The 11,058-nt window shown below is 41.6% G+C and overlaps 1 pseudogene; it reads right to left on the bottom strand.

Annotated features, from left to right (window-relative positions):
• Window positions 1-1,250: 1,250 nt before the first annotated feature.
• On the bottom strand, window positions 1,251-10,794 carry LOC149356032 (uncharacterized; annotated as a pseudogene).
• Between the last annotated feature and the right edge of the window lie 264 nt (window positions 10,795-11,058).

Raw genomic sequence — 11,058 nt, 5'->3', positions numbered from 1 at the left:
ATTGAAATTCTAAATTGCTTGCCGCATGCTACACATGCATTGCATGTACTGAACTTTTTTCCTTATCGCATGTTCCTTAATTACAAAGTGTTAATTTTTCTGCGAATGTTTGTAATGTAATATGTTGCAATGCTTCACTTTTCTTGTCAATAAAATCTTTTTTATCGAAATAGATTTCATCCATTTCCATCTATAGTGTCAGATGAGGTCCTCAGATTGTATTGCCTTTTACAATAATGCGAGAAGATAAATACAAGGCACTTAAATATGACACAGCAGTGAAGAGATGTAATCAAGGGAAAATTGTTTTATGAGTTGTTCAGCGTAAGTGAATCTTGCAGACTGGTAGTGCGCATATCACAGTAAAACATTTTGCACCCCTAAGGGTGTAAATGGCTTGTGGCATGGGGAGCACCCTAGGGATGAGTATATTAACACCCCTTTGACACGGGTGTTGCATCTGCACCCTTCCAAGTGGGGTACTGGGACCACACCCTTTTGCTAGGGGTGCTGAACCTGCACCCTTCAAGGAAGGGTGTTTCTCATACGGCAGGTGTATTCCTGTCACAGTTCGCAATTTGTGCTTTACGAACGACTCCATAAGTCATTCGTAAAGCAAAAGCTAGGAACTGGCACAGTATATGCAACTGTTGCAAAGAAATCAGTTACAAATGAAAACGAAAGCACACATAGGAGAACCGTATATATGTGCAAAATTAAACAACCTACTTTCATTCCACAGGCAAGAACATTAATCAGACATTCTCCGAATCTTGCTCCCAAGTCGGCTTGCGGCAACATCTTGCTTACTGGATTGTATAAATGGGTGAAAATGAAGAATGTTTCTCACAGAACCACATGAAATGATTTTTGATACCTATACAGGAACATAAAACACTTTTCAAGCTTGCACCCCAAAAGCCGGCTTGCAGGTACTACTCTGCTTACACTTTATATGAACGAGTTGCTCAGGCACTGTGCAGAAATGGATGAAGTGCTGGGTTTATAAAACAGCTATAGAAAGTCACTGAGACAAGGAATTTATAGCACTCGCAAAAATTTATTACCGCCAAACAGCTAGCACTTGGTTTCTGGAATTAAGTTTCTTGTAAGCCAGCATCTTCCAATTTACGCTTTTTGACAATTTTGTTAAAATACTTCGTGACAACTGTTCGGGGTGTTGTCACGTGCATCTTTAAATACAGATGCTCCAAGACAACTAGCGTGTAAAATGCATAACTTGAATAACATTAGTTGAACAGCCAGTATGCTCCAAGCAAAACATTTAGTCCTCCTTCGTTGCATGTCGAAAACAGGCGCTTGCGTTCCACGATGAGGTAGAAGTAGTCCGCATCTTCGATGGGCTCGCCACAGTAAAGTACACAAGGTGTGATTGGCATTATATCTTGACCCTGCAGTGAAAAACAAGTTTACAATTTAGGTGGCTAATTGCTGTGGCTTGTTACTTTACAGCTTGCATCATCCATAATGCAATATTTTTATAACATTAAGATATCATAGGGCATAACAGTATTTATGATACTTTCCAAATAAACACACAATGGGCATTATTTTCATGAATGCATATTCAACTTTAAGATGGTCAAATGTTTAGGGGAATCCCCCAAGGTGGAGTAGATTTGTAATAAGGGAGTAATTACTCATTCACGTCCACCCAAGCGCAGCCATACGGCTACAAAGGAAAGCTATAAAGCTTTCTCAGAAACTCGTAGTTAAAGAAAAATTCGTCTTGGCCTGGGGTTCGAATCCGGGACCATCGCTACACCGGAGCAGTCGTTCTACCAACTGAGCTGACCAGGACGGCCTTACTGTTTGACCAACACTGTTCCCACTTCGAGTTATTGATCAATTCGCTCTCGCACTACCATGAGCTTGCCGTCCCGGCCAGCTCAATTGGTAGAGCGACTGCTCCGGTGTAGCGGTGGTCCTGGGTTCGAATCCCGGACCAGGACGAATTTTTCTTTAACTGCGAAGTTTCTGAGAAAGCTTTATAGCTTTCCTTTGTAGCCGTATGGCTGCGCTTGGGTGGGTGTCAATGAGTAATTACTCCCTTATTATTCATCTTTAAGAAATACTCTCAGAAAAAAAAAGGCGTCATCTTTGCTTGCATGGATAACTGAGATGTTATATTCGACGCAGTAAAATCGCAACTGGTGAAATTTTCTCTCAAAAGATGTGTAAGTTATATTCACAAGTGGAATTCCCTGATTGGAATGTAATCCTAAAAATATGAAGTTGGTAGTACATACACCTTCTTGCACAAACATTGCTTGAAAAGCTTTCGCTTCTTTAACATTCAGGGCTATTATTTTAAAGGCTGCGAGAGAAAGGAGGTCTGAAGAAAAAAAGGTGCTCAAATATACCATCAAGCTGCAACACTGACTCAGAAACTATGCCATGACACATTTTGCCTTTCCCTTATTTTGGATCCTGCCGGAGACACATGGTTGTTTTTCTTCTACTTTCTGAATATTTTAACTCAATTACATCACTATTTCACACTGATGCCCACCGCAAAAACGAATATTCCCTATGCTTTTCTTGGGATCAGTGGCTGTTGGCTTCCTATAGTGTAAGTATCTGACGAGTGACATGAAAGCCATGCCCCATCAAATGGTATATACATTGCACTTGACTAGTTCAAATTTCTTTTACAGAAACCTACGTCGCTGCGATAAATGCTATCACAGGCTGTTTTTAACGAGAAAGCTCTTTTCTACCATGTCTTGCAACGAGTGCCACATTCACTAGTACAAACTTAGTACAAAAGTCATGCGAAATGTTTTGCAAAAGAATTTTTGAGATGAAGTCGTCCTGCTAGAAACTCAGAACCGCATACAAGTTTACAGCATTTATACTTGCATCAATATCTGGAAAGTCGAATTTATTGGAAATGTTTTTATATATGTTTTTTGAACAAGTCATATCACCAATTCTATATTTCTGAGTCAATTACAACAAAAATATTTTTTTAAGGCAGCAGTGTAGTACATGTAATAATCTAAACATGAAAAAAGTGCTTTGAGCCACTTGGAAGTCAGTTCTGTTTTCATGCTAAAAGTGAACAAAACAAAGCATAAAAAGGATATTCTGCACAAGTAGTTGAAATTACTTTTATACTTGATTTTAAATTCAGCACGTACGTCGAGTCCTGCGCCGTGCTGGGTCCAGTGGTAATGTCTGTTGCAAAAGCTGGAGTATTGGCTCACTGCACGCAACAACCTCCTGTCGTCCAAGAGCAATTGTAGCGTCAATGCCACGGCTGATGCAATCCGTCACAGCCGACCTTATGAGCCGTTTGAAGTCTTCAATGAACTACATGAGAGATGGAAGTCCATGTATATTGCTGTTTTCAGTGCATTACTTCACAGCACTATAAATAAATATCGAACTTAATTATGGAAAACAAAATGTTCTTTAGAAACAGAAAGAAAGGAAAGGAACAACAACGGTTAGGGGGTAGCCTCAGGCACTAGCCAACGGTTTGGAAGTGAATTTGACTTTGTGAAGAAAAGTCTTGCTGAACTCTTGGCTAGTGTCCGAGTCTTCCCCTCACCACTTGTTCATATGCTCTGTGCTCTTGAAAGAATTTCATCTTCCAGCCCTTTCTCTATAATATTCTGCAGTGTTTTCTGTCTGAAAATCATGCCATTTATTACATCATTGATAGATTAGCTATGAAGACTAATTCTTAAGCTAATCAAGTTAAAACCTAGCTATTGAAGATGATGCTACCCTTCACCTTCTGTGAACCTAAACCAGTAAAAATGGAGTCAGTATAATGTCTTATTAATAAAGGCTAAACATGCCAGCAAATAGAATCCAGTCAAATTACCAATGATTCTAGTAACGTGCTCGAACCTTTCATGCAAAACTATCTTTTATCACTCTAATTCATCTTAATTTCAAATCCTATCAGATGTCCCAGTCTCATGAGTAGTTAGGGCAAGGGATGAAACATTTTGAGCTACAAAAAAGTATTTTAAATATCCTCCATGCATATGCAAAGAAAAAAATTAAGGCAATAACTTACCCTCTCTGGCTGCATCATATATGGGTACAGCTTTTTCACATCTTCAGTTTTCATCGCTCTGATGCTTTGAAACTTGCTCTTTGCAGTCAGTGTCATTCTCTCTCGTATGCCACTTTCATCAAGATTTCCTCTTTTGCCTCAGCTAAAAGCCACTCTTCATGAGCTGCCAAGGTGCCGTCATCTTCTCCCGAAATGTATGTATTCCTTATGTCCTGGAATATTTCAGACAAGCATCTAAACAAAGAAATAAGTCCTTCTGGACTTCTGGGTGCAAGTACAGCAGATGCCTACTCCTAAATACATCCTTCAAATGCTGACTTAGAATGTATGTTTCATGCAAGCTACATCTGCTAGTCTGATCTGACCCAACATTTTACCTTTAAGTTCATTCTCGGATTTGTACATGCCATTTTGATTTTTCGCTTTCCAGCTTGTGAAATTGCAAAACAAATCATAACAATGTTTTGATACCTCCTGTAGAGTATGAGGGTTTTGAACAGAAAAAGCTTGAAGTTTACCTTCACCGACGCATACTAGTAGAAAGTGGCATCAGTTTAAAAATATTAAGAATGACACATGATAAACTGCATGCAGGAAAAGAAAAAGTGTTTAGAGAGCATGCACAATTTACTATGAATATGAATGAGTGCAACTGCACGTGTACTTCCAGGATGCAAAGCAAAATCATCCTGGTAAATAATGCATAAGTCACAGGATTATAACTTTAAAGATTTCTCACTAGCTTTGGTCTTGTGTGCCTCTTCAATTCGGTTGACGTGAAGCCTTGAGCCTGTTTTCTTTGTGCACCAAATTTTCTCTTGTTTTCAGCAACTCGTGGATCTTCTGAAAGCCGTCGTCGCTGATTCTTAAACTTATACCGTAATGAAACTTTGCAGGAATCCTGTAAAAGAAACGTGACAAAATAAATAAAAAGCAGCACTGCTCAATATGCACAGTTCAAAATAGCTGAGAACTCAAAGCACTCGACAACCTCTACATGCACAAGAAATCACTGTAAAATTAAAATTATTCCAGGCAAATTGGCGTGTCAACAAAGCACACAAGAATACAAAAAGGAGCTACATCATGTTTTGTAACACAGAAACAATCAAAGTTTCCTTACTGATCCAGTTCACACAACGTCTGTCAGCTGTGGGTACTTCTGAAGGAGAAGATGAGTAACTCTAGCATAGAAGTCCCTTGTAGGCACCCTGTACAGAAAGCAATGGTATTTTTAGAGACGTATGAAACATTAAAATACTAGTTTCGAAAAAACATTACAAATTGTAATCTTCGACAAATTTATTGCAATATAGCCGTTTTATTGTTAATAGGATTACCAAGCAAAATCAGAACGACTCCCATAGTGGCAGAGCACACAACGAAAAGTTTGCCAAAAGCATCCCTGAGGTAACCCGTCGCAGCGGCTCAGAGGTATGGCGCTTGACTGCTAACCTCAAATACGTGCGTTCGATCCTGGCCGCGGTGGCTGCTTTTCGATGCAGGCAAAAAGCGTGGAGTCTGTGTACTGTGCAATGTATATGCATGTTAAAACGTCAGGTGGTCGAAATTTCCAGAGCCCTCTAATGTGGCGTCTCTCATAGCCTCAGTTGCTTTGGGACATTAAACCCCACACACCAAAGAAGCCTCTGATGTATCCAGCACGACCTTTGTAAATTAGGTACTATATAAGCATTATGATAAATGTGTAGCTTAAATCATGTAAACTGGCATTTGCTCCCTGTAGCAAAATGCAACCCAATTAACTGGCGCGATTCTTGTGTCTAAACTAACAGCGTATGTCACCATATAACGGTGGCCAGGACCATGCTCTAAGCTCGATTTATCTGAGTCTTCAAAATGCACGTAAATAGCAAGGGTTTACTGCATAAACATTTAATAACCTGGAAGTTTATCCACTACATATAATCACTCTGGCTACTCTGAAAAGGCTGCATGAGTTGAGAAAATGAAATGTGCAAAACTTTGTTAACATTGCACACAAACAGAAATACCACTACGGCAAGTCTGGAATGGGAAAATGTATAGCATTTTACATACTCAGTGGCACTCTATGGGCCCCGCAGATGCAACAATGAGTCATGCTTCCTTAACTTACATTGTGTACTTCAGCATAGCATGGAATAGAAGATCCACAATCTTCCTCTGCACAGATGAAGTGAGCGGCTTGCCAGACATGATTAAATCATGAAGTCCACCGAAGCTCGGCAATTCAAAGGCCTTTCCGTCGTGTGGAAAAGTGCGACCTAAAATAAGATTTAATTTAAGCCTGTGTAATTGTTTCCAGTAATCTGAGAAAGTCTATTCACTTGATGAAAAAGAACCCAACAGAAAAAAGTGGCGGGAAGAAAGCATAAAATGGAAACCACTCAAAGTTGTCTAGCAATCCAGAAAATGAAGCAGAGACCAGAATCCAAATGTGCCGAGGATTGGACACGATGAGGGAAGCTTCAGTAGGCACATACTTTTTGGCAGAGACCCAGCACTTTCAGCAGCTGGTTAGTAAATTAATTTCATATTACAAGGTTCTTTAACTGCCGATATTTTTTTTCTTCGCTAATAAACTGACATCACAACTTTACAAGTTTATATGAAAGAATACGGCACCACTGAGAGGCCATCTTTTTTCTTACTACTGCTTTCATTTTCCTTCAGCACTGTCATTAAATTTCTCTCCTTGTGCTGACAGGCAAGACGCTTTTGTTTTTAGAGTTCAACATGCATTTCTGTTCATTCAACTGGTGCTTGAAACAGCCACAATAGCTAAACGGCATTCAAGATGAATTTATTGAGGCACTTATTACTGGCACTGTGGGCAATACCTAAACCGAAATAATTTTTTCAACATCAATATTTTCACTACTGCAAGTGCAAGTTACCAGTTGGAATACTAGTTAGAGAAAGCTCAGCAGCATAATGACCAAATGCACTTTAGATCAAGCATAAAAAAAAGACTTACAGATCAAAGGACACAGGCTCTTGCATTGGTTCAGCTCCAATATTAGTGCGAACAGGCGTATCACGTTCCATCTCAAGCACTGTGTTCTGAAGCCACCAATGAGAAATTATATTACCATTATAAAATGACTGATAATTCTTCCTGACTTCTCAACAAATTATTACAACAAATAACTAGCAAAGTCTTTACTGCAAACATTTACTGACAACAGCTATTTCTGATATATGCATTTATTATGAAACTGGCAACCTAAGTTTTGACTTTCGCTTTTCAACCAAAAAGCATCAAGCATTTTGGTCAGGCAGTGCTTTCAATCACCAATTTTCAAAATGCGTAAGGAAAATGTAAACAATAAATAGGCATCCTAAATACTTTCTTACATAAAAACAAAAACATCAATAATTGTGCTTGATAAAAATTATACTGCGACAGCAAAATTCGTTTTTGTGAGCCCTTATAATCATGCACTCGTAAGAAATTATCGAGATGGAGAAACTATATTTGTTTTTATATTTCGGTGCTTGACTTTAGTTTACACACACACAAAAAGATGAACGTTGGCTGAATAAAAGTTCCAAATTCATATTTCACCAGGAAATGGCACTACTGTTAATCTTCAACAGTTAGTGTTAATCATGCAGGCATAAGCTATAGGGGAGCGCAAAACCAAGCCAGAGCAGCATGACAAATGGGAGAACAAATTTCAAAAAGCCAAAGCAACGGAGTGATACAAGTCGCTTTAAAATCCATAGAACATTTATATCAAGGCAAACAAAACTTTGAAACTTGAGATATATAAAACCGAATTTACAACTAAAACAACTGAGTTATTGTGAGTTTTTGCTCTGAAATAGGTACAGAAAAAAAATATGAAAGCGAGTACGCCCAAGCTATACCAATGATCACCACATACAGTACAAAATTTACTTTTTTTTAAATATGATGGTGTCAGTGCACGTTAAAGATCCCCAGGTGGTCTTTCTCTCTTTCTTCTTTCACTCCTAGGTGTCCGCCGAGATATGTGAGACAGATAATGCGCCATTTACTTTTCTCAAAAACCAGTTTACCAATTTTACTCAATATTTCCCTGTATAGTGAACTTAATTAGAAATTTTGTGCATTTCAATAAGCAAACTGCATGGATTGAAAAATTAGCAAGTATGAAATGGTGCAATATATTCTGCAATGACATCCGGATACTTGCTGGTAGTAACTTACCAAAGGCGGTGGCTCAGATGATTGATTCGGGGCTTGAGTATCATTAGTTAGTATAGTGACTTTAGCCATGTCTGGAATTTCATCTGCCGCTTCCAGGTCAACATATTCTTGAAAATGGCCATCCAGAATGTACAAAAAATTCCAGTAAAGATTTTCATGACGTGAAAGTGGTGCGCTCTAAGCTTTGCAAATCTCACAGAAATGCTCAGGAAGCAAAAAGACAAAAGAATATGTCCTTTGTACTTCGCGGCCAGCCGCACTATAGCACTATAGCGTCAATCGCCCATGTCTCGCGATGCAGCTTAGCATAGAGGCTGCGTCGCCTACTATTTTCGCAGGACGTCTCTGGCGCGCAATAAAGCAATTCTGCGCGTATTTACGCGCGCGGAACACGGAACTATTCGCGTCCCCTTGCGTTGTGTGTCTTTTGAGCAAAAACGCGAACTTGCGCGACGCAGATTTCCAGCCTTTTTCCTTCCCTTCTACTCTCTTCGCGCGGCCGGCCCTCGTTCGCCAGCTTCCAAAAACCAATATGACACGTACAGAGCAAGCGCACTTCATTGTGCTCGCAATATGTGATAAAAAGCGGTCACAGTAAAATGGTCCTCGCCTGAAATTTCACTCCCAAACGGGCGGCGACACCTCCTAAAACGGGGCATGACGTGATTGCTTCTGTCAAGCATGAGAATGAGCCTTCCGGGATTGTGTACGTCCACCTCGCATTCGCATGCGGAGCAAAAACCACTGCACGCACAGGCGGCACTTCTGCGCCGCAAAAGTCCCACGGGGCTCAAAAGCACTCCATCATAAAAAGCTTGCGCCGTCACCGTCCGTCATCACCAAGCGCACCAGCGTGACAACGAAAGAATACGAACTGCGGGCGGCATGCGGGTGATGTGGGCGCCATGTGCGGGAAGAAAAACATCACGTGATCAGCGATGCGAATAACCACCGCTGCGCCCGCAGCGCCGTGCACATGTCCGTCCATGTGTCCGTGCGTGTCTCTGAAGGACCGAGGGGTAGCGCTAGCCTATTATACAGCCGCGTAAGTTTTTTTTTTAACATGAGCAGTTATAAATTTTATTATTACAAGTAGTATTTTATGATTTTAAAATAATCATGAGTTTCAAAACTACGTACATTTGAGCAATAGTGTCTGTTAGAGCGCAGATCGGCGTCGTGGAAGCGAGGTAGAGCTACAGTATTAAAAAACATAGAGGGAGAGAGAGAACTAGAAAGAGACCAGAGGCCACTAGGATCCTTAATGTTGCAGGCACTGTCTGAAGAAGGCAATGAGTAGGACAAAAGAAAAAAATACGAGGCGCAAGGCGCAAGTACACCAGCGGAAGGATTTCAGTCGCATGCAATAACGTGTGGTTGTCGTGCTCAGCGTCATGGGGCGGCGATAGGTCACCGTTGTTCACTGAAAGCGCTGCTTGCACACCGCGAAGTTCGTTTTGGCGTCATCGGCGGTGACCGAGGATACCGGAACCAGATCGCATCACTGCAAGTTTGTTCGTTGTATTCGAAGAGACGCCGACAGAAACCTCAAGCAGCAAGGAATTTCACGACTGCGGAACCAGTGCAAGATACTGGTCATTGGAACAGATTGACTGGTAAGTTAATATAGACTATCTTCAAGCATGACTCGACATTGGCACTGTCTGCTTAAAAATGCTGTTTGTAAGAGCGACGGGGAGCCAAGCAAAAAGTTTCAGCCTTGTTTTTTTTTTTTGTGGGGCAATGTCGCCTCGAGACAAGCCGTGACTCGTTGTGGTTTTCTTTCTTTGTCCGAGGTACAGCGCGTTGTTTGGTGCGTTTTCGATTGTGCCGAGTGGGTCCATGGCCTTTAAACGGGCCTCCACGCCTGCGTTTGTTCGGGGCGCTGTGTCAGAGTTTTGAAAGTATAGACCTTTTGTCGCCGAGCTGGCATCGTGATGGCGTCCTCGTCGTCAGTGTCTTAAAAGCCCGGGAAAGGACATATCTTATCCCGTGAAACGATCGAAAGCGGTGTTTTGGCATATACCGCGTGCAGCGCGACCGCCTTCACGGAACTTGGCACACGCTGATAATCTTGCACGCAGTTCCGCGGCGGCAGCCGCGGTAACCCCCGCGGACCCTAGGTGCGCGATATGTTAATACTACGAGTAATATTAGCGTGCAAAAGACTTCGTGGAATGCTTATTCTTCAGTGGTTAATAGTGCGCTTTTGAAAACGAAACCACCTGTCTGGTGTGTATGTTAACCAGAAAAAATTAATGTTTAGGTTACTGCGTGGTGCCGCTTATAGTGCGGATTTCCCGGCCCCCGCGACGTACGTATAAGCGGTCTACACTGTATACAGCGAATTAAAAGAAAGCATGCCAATTCGCCCTTTAATTACCACAGCTTCGAGGATAGTGCCAATAAGAAATTTGAAGCCGTAGTCAAGACAATGTCACATCAGCTTTTGAAAGAGAAAAAAAGCACATTTTGTAGCATGACCTACATTGGCCACAGTCTCGCCGTTTCGCCTGCTCCCTCCGTGGACCTTACTGCGCATGCGCGAGTGACGTCACTGCGCACAGGTGGAGCGCCTCGCCGCGCGCTTTCGCCGTCGCCTCGCCGCTGCTGCCACCGGCGCAGAGCCACGTGACGTCACTGCTCATGCTACGTACATCCTGGCATAGAGAGCTAAGCCACTGCCAACTTTTTTTTAAAGCTTTGCAGTGCGAGGACTGTCGGCGCATTTTTTTGCTCGATACCGAAACTGAGCGCACTTTACACGTAGGAAGCATGGCGCAGCCGTGATGCCCGCTGATCACGA

Source organism: Amblyomma mixtum, chromosome 3 (assembly GCF_055824585.1).
Source record: "Amblyomma mixtum isolate Tamu chromosome 3, ASM5582458v1, whole genome shotgun sequence".
In the NCBI taxonomy this organism is placed as follows: Eukaryota; Metazoa; Arthropoda; class Arachnida; order Ixodida; family Ixodidae; genus Amblyomma; species Amblyomma mixtum.
This window is presented reverse-complemented; position numbering and strand designations above follow the sequence as displayed.